Here is a 13,547-nt window from a genome sequence, read left to right as displayed (position 1 = left end):
ATCAGATAGGAAATTGTCATAAAATTAAACAAGAATCTTCGTTGCTTAGAACTGCCTCAGCTCTGGCTATATATGATATATAAATAAGGAGTTGGTGTCTATAAATTTTAAATGGTTGTAAAAGCCGACACAAATATAATAGGGCATAAAACCAATCAAATATTTTTTTGGATATAACTTATATAGCATGCCAAATGAAATGTGACTAATGCCTTTCATAAAGATGTAGACGTGTTAATTAAATAGCTATTTTAATGATACTGGGATACCTTGATTATGAATTTTATATAATAAATAAATATAGATTGGCCGCAAGACATTTTAATTAAAGTACAAATTCCGGACCCGCGCATATGCAATAACACTATCTATGCGTACTTGTAATCAAAATGTCCAATAAATTTTAAAGCATTTTAAATAAATCATATAAAGAAAATTAATGCATCTGGTTGTAATTTTAATTTAATATTTATTAAATATATCGACTATTCCAGCTCTCTTACAGATGCAAACTCTTGAACCGCGGCATTTAAAGCAAATAATTCATCGTCTTGATTAGAAAAATTTATCGTGATTAATTGTCGGAGTATTCTGTAAATGTTCTTACTAAATTTTATATTTCATTAAGGTATTTTCTGTACAGTTATACAGAAAGTAACATAAAATTGACGAGTCATACTGAGGAGCCATGACTGTGATAGTGTCAGCTTTTCTATTTCAAAAAATAAAATGTTTATTGTTAATTTTAAGAAATTCGTAAAAAAAATCGTCAATAAAATCAAATATAAGATCCAAATCTGTATAACGTGCAAATACTCCATATTTTTTAAAACTTAATCAATAAACAATAATGTCGAAACAAAAATAACATGCACTCACTTTAGTGCATAATATACAATATGAAAATTTGATTATTGTTTTACAATTTCAGCAAAAATTTTCACTTCTTTAATAAAATTTTCTTCGACACACATGCACTGAATAAATTATATTAGTCCAGTCATTTAAGCTTAAATTAGGTATGAATATGGAATTCGAGGTACCCAGCTGTAAGTCTGTAAATATAATCAATTTATCATATAATTTAATTTATACCTAAATTCAAACTCATATTTAAGCGCAGTCTAGAGCTTTGGTAATAATGTGACAATTTTTTGGTTATTCTGCTTAATTTTTATTAATTTTGTTCATTTAAACTTTCGATCAGTACTCTTAAATAACATTCATAAAACCACAGTTAAGAGTTATGACACGATTAACCCAACTTTTCAAGATATAAAGATATTTGTTGTATATTGACGTTTAAAAGTTGTCTCAAAACCTACATATGGTACGAACACCCTAGCGACAACTTTAAAATGTCAATATACAATAATTTACAGACTTACAGCTGGGTATCTCGAATTCCGAGGTGAACTTACTATAATGACTGGACTATATTTATTGAAATGTTAAAAAAAAAACCAATTTTTTAACTTCCCGTAGGGTAAGTTATTGTAATCGTCCAAAAATTTAAAATTTTGAAATATCTTCTCGTTTTGAAGGTTTCTGAACATTTTGGCATACGTCAGAAAAAATGAATGTGTGTGTATGTATGTAAGAATACAAGTTTTTGCCCACGTTTTAAGGCGCACGAATCAACCAATTTGAATGGTTTAAAAATCATTTGATTCCTATTGATAGGGAGAAGTGCCGTACGTACGTCCAAAAAGACTAAATTTTATTCTTCGAATATTTCATTATGGTACGGGACCAAAGTTACAGAAATTTGCCTTAAGGGATCGTTCAAGTATTACGTAAGCAGATTTATTACAATTATTTACCCCCCCTCCCATTCCCCTTGTCAGCAAAAGTAAGCAAAGCTTTTACCCCCTACCCCCATGCCTACGTAAACATTTTGCAATTAATGTAAAAAAATAAAAATACTATCTATGACGTAATCATCATCCAGACTTCCCTGCCCCCCATGTCAACCCAAAATAAGCAAATCAACAACCCCCTATAGTGTAATACTTGAACGGCCCCTAAGGCACGATGCCATACACCACTAGTTTAAAATAGTTTTTCCAATTACAACTAATTATATAACTAAATAATCCGATGATCCCTTGAAAATTAATTAATATTAATTTATTTATTATTAATTTGTCCGTGCCTGTTCCGTCCAGTAATGTAAAAATCCTATGCAAATACAAAACGCGATGCACTTAACTGCAGGCAGCGTCGTGCTTCGCTTATGTTGTCATCATCGACGTCTCTTTGTGGCCATGTATGTCCTATTCAATTAAATCAAAAATCAGGGGGGGAAGGCACTTTATACGTCGCGCTGCCTCGTAAAATGACAACGAATGCAACATGAGGCAACACGTGTTTCGACCGAGCCCTATAGCTATAGTTGTAGATCTATTGGCTTGGACCGGCGGCTACAATGATATTATTAGTAGCGTTTTTATGTTATTGCATAAATACTACATGCAATGTGCCTATAAATCTGTTTATATGATCATGTTTCGCAGGGCAGGGAGAGAGATTGACGGTTTGACCAGGCAGGGTTTGGGAAAACTACCCTGATGAAACCAGATGAAACATCATATTGCAGCTATGTTTATATCTGTTAAGAACACTTTAAATATATAGAGTTTTCTAAATAAAATAATAAATTTGATAATTAAGAACAAAGTTACATTTCTGTAAGAAAAACAAAAAAAGCTCCATATTCTGTTCTGACAACGATAAAATATGCTTTGTAAATTTTCCGTATATAGATAGGTAATGGATTATACCATTTTTCAAAACGTTAATTTACCAAACCCAATATTTATATATCTTGTTCATCTTTAGGACAATTACAAGTTCTTTACACAAATATTAAAAATAGAACACATTCAACAAAAAAGAAGGATTTCATTTATGAAATTAATTGTTTAGATTGTGGCTTGTCGTATATTGGACAAACTTGCCAAAATTTAGAAAAAAGAACGAAAAAATTATGTAAATAAGAACAAACTCTAACTATATTTTTGCACTTACTTTATTTCATAGGGTTAGAAATTACAGAAACTTTGAGAGTGCGATTTGCCAGTAACCAGTTATAAATGACTAATTAATTAATTAATATTAATGAATTTTGTCACAAAGCTTGACTGTAGTAGAAAAATATAAAGTGTAAAGTGTTGTTTACACATTTAAGTGAATATAATTTATTCAGTACGTGTGTATCAAAGATAATTGTTTAGAGCTTTGGCCCTCTGACCAGAATGTTCCAGATTCGCTGCCATTCTCGGTTTTATTATTATATAGCTGGTGGAAAAAATAGTCTCTTTATATTAAATTTTTCTAATACTTTATTTTATCTTATAAATGTTTTTACAGCTAGATAAGGTGCTGTTACAACTGCAAACACTATCAACCAAGTACCAAGTTGCAAGATAAACTCTTCCTAAATCTAGAGCCTACATTAGCAGAGCTTTCTGCATTCATTGCATAATATTTCTAAAATCTCTGGTCTCAATAAAGTGTTTACCAGTTGTCATGATACCAAAAAGCTCAAATTTATGTACTTTCCTAATATAAAAGGCAAAGCTTGTTTTATTAGTAAGAACTTCGTTCGACAAATCTAAACCTTCAGCTTCATCCAATTGTCCTTTTCTACAGCCTTATTCGGTTTAAACTATAATATAATTATACTTTTTGTGGTATTATTCTGTTAGGTAATTTCTATTAGATTTTAATGACTATTTCTAAAAAATTACATGGAAAAAAATTCTTTAGTATGGATTGCTTTCGTCGAAAAAAATTTCTCTCAATGGCATCGTAATTTTTAGAGACCATAAAATGTAACATGTATCGTGTGTTTTTATTTTATCATTTAGATTTTTTTACTTGCTAACAGTATCATTTCTACATTTGATAAAAAAATAGTTGGTGTTATAGCAATAATTGGTGTTATCTTAAGAAACATTCATAAACCTGAAATTCAACTTGATATTATGAATTGATATTGCTTCTCGGTGCCAAAAAATTTGTACTTAAAGATTTAGACCCCATTTGTCTTTCTTTTTATTATTGGGTAGTACTACCCTAAACAAGACTATAAGCTGAGTTAAACTCCAACTCGACTCAGAAAAAAATAGTGCGAGAGGTTTTCCATCGCTAATGGGAAATCTCCTCAATATCTCGAATAGGACATATATATTTCATCTGTATTTTCAAGTGAAAATGGTCTTAGCTACTGCACGATGTCAGGATGTCCAAAGCCGATTTCTAAAATGATTCTATATACCTATTTATGTTTCATGTTACTCATTATTCATTTTTAGCGTTTCTGAATAATGATGTATACATAGGTCTATGATCGTACATTATAAAATTGGACTCACACGTCGTTTATTCCTTACATTTCTCAGTTGTACTTAGCATGAAATCGGAAAATGGTTAAGCCATATACCATATACCATCAAACACTTACGATAATATCAGGAAATGATTAAATCTATTAAATACGATAGCGCTTACACATATAATCCATTATAATTTCAAAATACCCGCGCACTAAGCATTAAACTACCAACGAATTCCACATGATGAGATATACCTGATTATAAAGCAAAGGTATTTTCAGTATAGTACGATTTTCTACATAAATATTCATATAATTTATATTTAAAGTAACTGTCTCATGATTCAACCGAAAAGCACATAAAATTTAATAACTTAGTTTTTATGAGTCACTTTTGCATATAAAATTTGAATTATTATTAATAAAACTGGTTGTATAAAGTTTGCATTTTATATGGTTCAGCTTATATTATAAGGTTTTATTATCTTTGACCCCAAACTCTTGCAAAGGGTACACGCAGCATATTGTTTACAATTTATCGCGACTATTTTCTTAAGGGGAAAGGCTTATAAATATTTTGGTAGTTTTATTGATGGGCTAGACTGTAGGGACCCTAAATTTTTGACTCGAATTGTTGAAATGATACAATAATTATCTCTGAATAGAGTGTGCATGCAGAAGTTTTGAAAAGGTTCCCAGAAAAACTTCAAACAAATAAATTCAGTGTAGTTTCTTATTAAAGGATATTTATAACTAATTGCCATGATTGCTGAAGTTTATATAGTGACTCATTACATACAACAATGGAATTGACCAATTAATAAAGAAAAGAGAAATTTGGAATTAAATGTTCAAAAATAATCATTAAAAGTTCTATTTTTCAATTAATATAATGTAGCTTACAAGTTTTAGTTTATTGAATAGATAGACAAAAAAATCGGCCAAAAAGTAATTCTTCTTGTATTATTCAGATTCAAATAATAATTCTTCTCAGTTATGTTGCCAAACGCTATTTCTATCCACAAACAAAATTATTCCTATTTCTGATTCGATTTGATAATCTGTCGGCAGGTCTCCGAAGCGAATGCCATAAAATACCCGAAATAATATGAAACGAAAAATAAATAAAATCAGGAGAACAAAATATATAAAACCGAGTTCGATAACAAGGCTCTTGCAATGCATTCGTTCGTTTTGCCAATGTCAGAAGTCGGAAAATCTACAATGACCGAGTGACGTATATAAAATAAGATTATACACATTTCATCAGGGCGACTGACGATAGCTGAACTGGATTCGGTTGAAATGGAGCAGGATCAGGATAAAGGATGGATTTAGAAAGGACTTGATTTAAAAGTAGATATATTCACTTTCTTGAATAGACTGAGTGGTAACAAGGCAAATAACATAGCGTGCATTGTTACGTTACTAATTAAACTACTTCGTTTATTTATTCAAGCAAAAATTTAAATGGTAATTTTTTTTTGGATACTGACAAATGAGTTAAAACATATGCCCTAACCAATAAATTAAAAAAAAATTCAAAAAAACACATATTTTCAAAAATTTCAAAATTCTGAAAAGTCTAGTGCAGTCTAATTTTAAGGGGCACAACTAGTGTAAAATTTTCAAAAAATCGAATTTTCAATTTTTCCATATTTAGATAGGTTATACCTTTGAAAATAACATACCAAAATTTTAAATCGATATCTTAAATAGTTTTTGAGTTACAGCCATTTAAACAGTATATATAGTATATAGTATGATCATTTAATCTAAACGCGTTTTTCTCGAAACAGCATTTTCCGAATTTGCTGCAGCGATTACTCAAAAACAAATGATCCGATCACTATCAAATTTTTTTCACATGTTTTATATGTAGTTCTACGTAAAATGAACTATCGATTTTTTGATCGGATCAAAAATCGAATTTTGGTAGTCCAAAAACGACAAAAACTTTGGATAAAATTCGACTTTTTTTAAAAAAACGCCGTCATTTTGTCAATTTTTGATTTTTTTTCTTTATCGTAGTTCATTTTACAGACAATATTATCCAGTTAACGAGATTTTTTTTTAATTTCATCCACGTAGAAGGCCGGAATCACTGCAGCAGTGAAGGGCATTTTTTTTTGTCGTGCCGTTGAAGATCGACGATAACTTAAAAAATATTTAATTTTATTCTTCAAAAATTTTACTATGTATTCTTAAAACATGTATAAATATATTTCTAAAATTTTGAAATGATTGATAAAGTAGTTTTTTTTTTAATATAAATTCCCAAAAATCACCTTTTTTTAGGCGGTTACACTAGTTGTGCCCCTTAAGTCTAAGTTTTTAAGACTTTGTTTACCAGTTCCAGCAATTTGCATGAAGACACGATGCCATGCACCACTAGTTGTAGTTTATATTATTCGTTTTTTTTTAATATTTCGAACCCTTTAATCCCCGAGCAAAATTTGATACCCGTGCAAGGTGTTCGGAGTTACGGTGCGATAAGAGCTAGACCAAGTTGAGGAATGTTCGTTTCGCTTTGGACGATCGATATTTCGTTTCCATCACACATTTCCGACTTCATATTACTCTACGTTCCTAACTGCATTTGGTTTAGACAGGCAGCTGATCTGTACTTACTCAAAAAAACAGTTCACTATTTTTTTCTCAAAATACAATCGTCATTTCTTAAAAAGATTTTTGCCAAATAACTCAAAAACTTTGTTCGGAGCAGCCTTTTTGAGTGGGCTTAGCAGAAACTAGATAAAATTTACTACGATTCCATGATACCCTACGATACGCCAATAGTTCTATACCCTCCGGTATAAAATTTTGGAATAAAACGACTTTGAATTCGATCTTTCATTTTCTTTAGGATTTAATAGAAAATTCGGGACATTTTTTGTCAAATAACTCAGAAACTTTATTCGGGCAGTCTTTTTTAGTTAGCATAGCAGAAACTAGATTTATTTTCAAGGTTTAGATTTATTTTCTTCAAAGTACCCAAAATGCCTCGCTTACAATTAGTATAAATTAATATGATACCAAGAAAGAAGCTTTTCACCAGCTCTCCCACCGGCCAAAATATATATGCAGCATTGGAATGATGTTGCATTCCCAGTTTCTCAAAGGATGATTTTGCGAGTCAAAGTTTATTATGTGAATTCGACAGCGTGCAAAAGATAACAAACCTCTTGCAGATGCGACCGTCGACATCGAATTGCCCCAGAAACATTGTACGCGAAAACAACTGTCACAGGATTACTTTTGAACATGTGCCAAAATACAAAATTTGAAATGTAAATTAGATATGTATCCACAGCTTAAAATTACCGAAACATGGGGTAAAAAGACATGAATAAAAAGGATTGATAATTAAAAATATTTATTTTTATAAATTGGGAACACTTCACCAATACAAGACGTATTTCATAGATGAAATAATATAAAACAAGTGGTGCATGCAATCGTGCCTTAAGGCAATTTTTTAAATCTGAATATTTCTAATTATTAAAAAAAACTTTTTTGGAAATAAAAAACGTAAACGAAAAATTGTATCCATATATGCAAACAAACAGACACACACACATCCGTTGTTTTAAGGTATGCCAAATTGTTCAAAAACCTTCAAAACATGAAGATCAGCAAAAATTTTCTATTTCGATTTTTGGAAGATTACAATAACTTACCCTACGGGAAGTTAAAATGGATTTTTTATTGTTTCAAATTTAATAAAATATTTTGATATCTAAGAATAAAAGCAAGTATCTTTAAAAAGTTCTTTAAAGAAGGAATAAGGTAACTTGTTTGTGATTGACTCATTGTGTTCCGGAATCTTTTGAAAATAAACTAACTTCTGATGAATAAGAGAGCTGCTTTTCGAAACTGCCATCAATTGTGTGAAAACTGCAAAGTGAAAACATTCCGAAGTTTTTTTTTTGAAATTGGTTAATTTCCTGAAAACATGATGCAAACTGTAGTAATATACCTGCCATGTATATATGAATAATAATAAGTTTATAATAAATTTTGCATCAAATATAATTCTAAAGATATTTAGGTAAAATCAAAGTAAAATCAAGTACAAAAAATGGCTTGAGTTGATATGAAATAAAATTTTTATACGGTGTTTCGTAAAGCGTCCCAAGTTTGAATATGATGCTGATTTTTCCAATAACAAAATAGATTCTTGTAGACTTTGGATAGTGATTAGATACTATAAATGCAATATTTTTTTAGAATAATTTAGATCATCACAAAATAAGTGTAATTATCATTTACCTTTACCAAAGTATCACTTCAAGATGCATGCAATATTGCGCAAGGAGATCGTATCTCGAGTTTTTCTCGCATTTTAAATAACTTAAAAATATTACGTGTCTCAAGCCAAAACGTAACTTCTCGTATTATAGTGTTTGGAATGCCTTCGCCTTCGAAAAAATTGTCCGATGAGCAATTTGTATGCAGTTTACTCGGAAGCAACATGCACGAGTCGCCTTAAACGCAAAACCCAAAAAAAAAGAAATGTTACCGCAGATAAATGGTCTTATTTAGGAAAGAGAAATAGATGTTTTGCCAACACCTGCTTTAATTAAAATTTATGAATGAGAGATTAGTAGTGACATATTTGTGACCAAAATTATAACAATTTTGTGAGAAGTAAAACATCTGCCAGAAATCTGTGCCAACAACATGGCTACTGTGTCTTGAGCATTCAAAAACTAATAAATTTTGAGGCTTGAGCATATTTTTGATTATAACACCTAAGACTAAATCCTGCAGGAGGAATATCTCCATCTATGACCTAATTTTTTTCCTCACACAATTTTAATATTTTTCCTATTTCTACCATCTATCATTTACCTACACATTATTCTAACGATTAATTTCCGTAGATCGCTTATGGCGATTCAGCCAGTAAATTAGCTAGAACTTAAAAGCAAACGTTAAAACTAATTTAATCGTTATGGAAATTAAAGTTATTACATTCTTAAGCAATTAAATACAAATGACAGCCGCGAAGAAACAATAAAGCGTATTTTAATTTATTAATTACATGTATATAATTTGATTGTTATAGCCGAAGACGATGGCAGCGGCATAAATCTTTAGCATAATGTTCATAATAAAACTTTTTTCTTGGTGACAAAATGTAAGAAGTAACCGAGGTAATATAAATCATACGTACAAATGACTTCACAAAATTTAGCAAATAATGTATTGATTTATATATGAAGAATTTTGAAAGAAAATTAAATGAAACACAAAAAAATAAAAAGTATCGAAAAAGTAGCAAAAACATCACAGTAATTACATATGACATTGTTTAGGGACATAAAAAAAGGTTTATCAACTTTTCGTTAATTATTTTAATCAACTGAGGAATAAAGAAGGTGCTTTCCCGGGCAAATAAGAATTGATTTTTCTGATTTCTGATTCCTCCATCAATCTTTAAATCAAAGATCATATTATAGCCGACGTCGTAAAACCATCAGAAAAATAAATCAGATCGCGGTCGGCACCATTTAATCTTTGAAAATTCATGATCAAAAATATTTCGAATTCAGCCCCAACACATCAGACTGGAACCTTGTAATAAACTCTAACGTCCTGGAATAACAATATTTCATGGATTTTATAGGTTGCGCTTTGAAGTGGCCATAAATATAAAACTAGACACTAAAATATGCAACCATTACTTATGATATGTCAAAATTGTGAATTACGTCTTTTTTATAGTTTGCATAAATGCACAATGATTACTTTTTCATTTTTCATTTTCGTCAGGGCGAATTGAAGAAAGATTTTATTATCGGGGAATATTATTCGGGAAATTTATGGTACATTGAATCATAGTATCATCATCCATGACGTAAACAATATGGGCAATTAATTGGATTAATTGTTACCAGATTGATAATTAGAAACTGTCATTAGAATATAAACGCAAATATTAACGAGTATGACGACAGAAGCAAGGGCATACTTAAATTCCAATTAATAAATAAAAAATATTATGATTGGGCAAAAGTAGGATTAGGATATTAAAAAAAAGTAATTAAGACTTGTCTTCTTCTTGGGACTTGAAATTCGCCAGAATCTTAATAATAAAATATCGACTCTTCTGATAAGCATCCAATCAAATCAGAGCACAACAATTGATGGCATTTAAAATTGGCGAACAGTAAACCGTAATCCTTTGGATCGAGGAAATATATAAACTAGACGCTCGGGTAGTAAAATCTGAACGTAGTAGAGTTTGCTTTTAACAAATGGATCAGCAGAATTGACCCACCCTTTTATAACGTTTATTCGCAATTCTCGTAAAACTTGAGGAAATTGACTTTTCTTTTTTACACGATACGAACCCGTTGCGCTGACTCATTCGCTCGTCCATGTAATTTCATTACATTTTCACATAAAAATTAGAAATAAAATAACGAAAATCCCAATCACAATTTTAATTAAACGAAATTTATAAAATAGGTCGACGGTGCAAAGTTTAGAAAAAGCTATAATCTCATATAAATTTGTAATTGTTCTATTCTAATATAATTTAAACTAATTTGTATTTCTAAATTGTTCTGCAAGATTTTTTAATTTATTTATTTAACAACAATCAGAATCCTCTGAGATGAGGAGTCCTCTGAGATATATTACTGACTTCTGTTTATAACGTGGTTTCATAGATGACAACTTAAACTTTCTAAATGTTATAAATTTATTATTTCAATTTCTGTAATACTCTACTGATGTTTTTTTATTGATGCATCAATGCCCAGTAAAGATCTGGATCTCTATATTTTGCTCTCTATATTTTCAAGCAAACTACTATTGACATAAAGTTATCACCAAGAAAAACTTAATATATTAAAAAGTGATGACAACAAATTTGTAATATAATTTTCCTATATGCTCGATTGCTTCTCAAATTCCACACATTATCTATGTAAACAAGTTCTTAAAGCAAATGAGATACTTCTTAGTCTCAAAAATGTAGTTCTGGAATATATGATTTTTTTTAATTATTAAAGTTTAACTTATCAAGAATATGTGTACAAGAGGATTTTTCAAAATTCAAATTATTTTAGGAAATTTTGTTCTTGACCACGATAATCGATAATTGTCCACGATAATTGAAATTTGTACAGCTATTATGATTATTATAAAATTACTATCGGTTTAATATTAATTATGAATAAGCTTGACAAGAGCCTGAAATAATATCTATTATTATTGATTACGGCTTGCTTATGAATAAATAAATAATAAATAAATAAATTAATTAATCTTCCGTTTTCTCGTACTGACTTTTTCTATACCAACGATTTTGGAACTTCTACTGGACTGATTTCCTTGAAATTTATACATCTCTATAAAATATTCTTCAGTATGAACTGCACTCTTCATCAAATACCTATCTTTACTATTTCAAAAAATTCTAGAATATCAAAAAATGTTTTAAAATTTCTTTTAGTAAAAACAGTATATTTTAATATGCCCGCAGTTCATACCAGTGCGACATTAATCTAGATCAATTACAGAACTCGTTTGCTGTTTTACATTAACAGACACACTTTAATGCAGTTTTTCTTCGTACAAAAAATTTCAAACAGCACCTATAGCCACTTAATTTATTGCTCAGTTGTTAGATGTGCCGAGTCTTGCAATATGCAATTGCACCGGCTTTAACCTTACCGCAATATTACTACATATATGCTGTTTGTTTCTCCCGACTTTTATGACATCGTCTTGGGTAAAGGACATTTATATAGTTTCTAGAGTATCGATACAACAATAGCGATTTCATTCATACATCAGAAAATCACAATGTAAAACTGATCGATCTATCCTACAAATCACCAAGATAATGCGTAGTCTAAATGATTGGGGAAATTAAAATAAATTAAATATTTGAAGTATGTATGTATTTTAATACCGACTAACGTACGTTTATATTATTTTGACGCACCAATTATAATATTTGCATCCATCACTTCGAGTACCATATAAGTATAGGAGGCCTCTGATAGCACTTAATGTAATCCTGTTATTTATTGCCAATTAAATGGCTTTTATAGGACCGCACAAATTTCACACGATGTGCATAAAGCAACATTACATAAACGTTTTATTATATGCAAAGAAGTACTTCAAAGTGATTTCTCACGATTGATTGTTATTGAAATTGTAAAAATTCTGGCTAAGGAATTGATCATAGAAAGGAAAGTCTGCACTTATAATAGAAAAAATAATATAAAATTATTCCAGTTCTTTATTATCAAAATTATGTTGTATTTTAAATATTTTTTTGTCAATTTAGAATAAACAATGTTTTGTGATACGCTGTTAACACAGAAATTTCTACATTTTAGTACTCAAGTCGTTAAACACTTCAGCGAATTCATCTACTATTGGTGTTTTTCAATTTTCTCATTTCATACGATGCATTACAAAGACGGATTTAACGACCCAATTAGTTTTTCCTATATAAACATAAAGTAAAACAAGATTTTAGGGGTTCTAAAAGGAAATATTTCTAATATATAATTAGCAACGACAGCTGAGCAAAATAAATTAGTGTTTTTACTAGGACTTAAGACTTCATTTACTCTTCATGGGATAAATGTTTCAAGAGTTTAACATAAAGTAATGTTGATTTAAAGTTTCTATTTTATAAATGCTTTGAATTTGATTTAAAAATATTTTTTTAAATCCATAGGGCAAGGCACAAAGGCCCAACTTGACTTTCAGTAAATATATTCAGTAAAATTTCTAGATAATTCCTAATAAAAAATGTGTTTATCTACATTTTTTCTAAAATTTGTCAACGGTCTATAAAAGGGGTTAAAAGGGACAGTCAGAAAAAAACTGGATCCAATATATTATCTTTATTTTTAAAAGGTTTTTACGAAACAATAGCTACATTATAAAACTAGTGCGAACATTAATCTTTTTTTAACAAAGATCGCATTGTACATAATCAAGATCTAGAATTTTGTCAGAAATATTTATCAAGAAAGTTAGAATGTTTCTGACAAAATACCAGATCTATTAATCCTATTAATTTGGTTTTCTCTAGTAAAATAGATTTTTAATTGAACCTATTTTTTATTTACAATCTTACTAATTACACCTTTAACAGTATAAAAAGTTTAGTTGGTCCTTTTAGCCTCACCCACATGTAAGCTATTTTATAGGTAATATGAAAAAAGTG

The 13,547-nt window shown here is 29.7% G+C and overlaps 1 protein-coding gene across 2 annotated transcripts in view; it reads left to right on the top strand.

The window, feature by feature from the left end:
- The window catches only part of LOC113374063, a 355,272-nt gene that overhangs the window by 290,924 nt on the left and 50,801 nt on the right, over positions 1 to 13,547 (top strand). The window lies entirely within an intron of this gene.

This window comes from Ctenocephalides felis, unplaced genomic scaffold, assembly GCF_003426905.1.
Source record: "Ctenocephalides felis isolate EL2017-DRISC unplaced genomic scaffold, ASM342690v1 CF-g0.4_SCAFFOLD_01604, whole genome shotgun sequence".
In the NCBI taxonomy this organism is placed as follows: Eukaryota; Metazoa; Arthropoda; class Insecta; order Siphonaptera; family Pulicidae; genus Ctenocephalides; species Ctenocephalides felis.
This window is presented reverse-complemented; position numbering and strand designations above follow the sequence as displayed.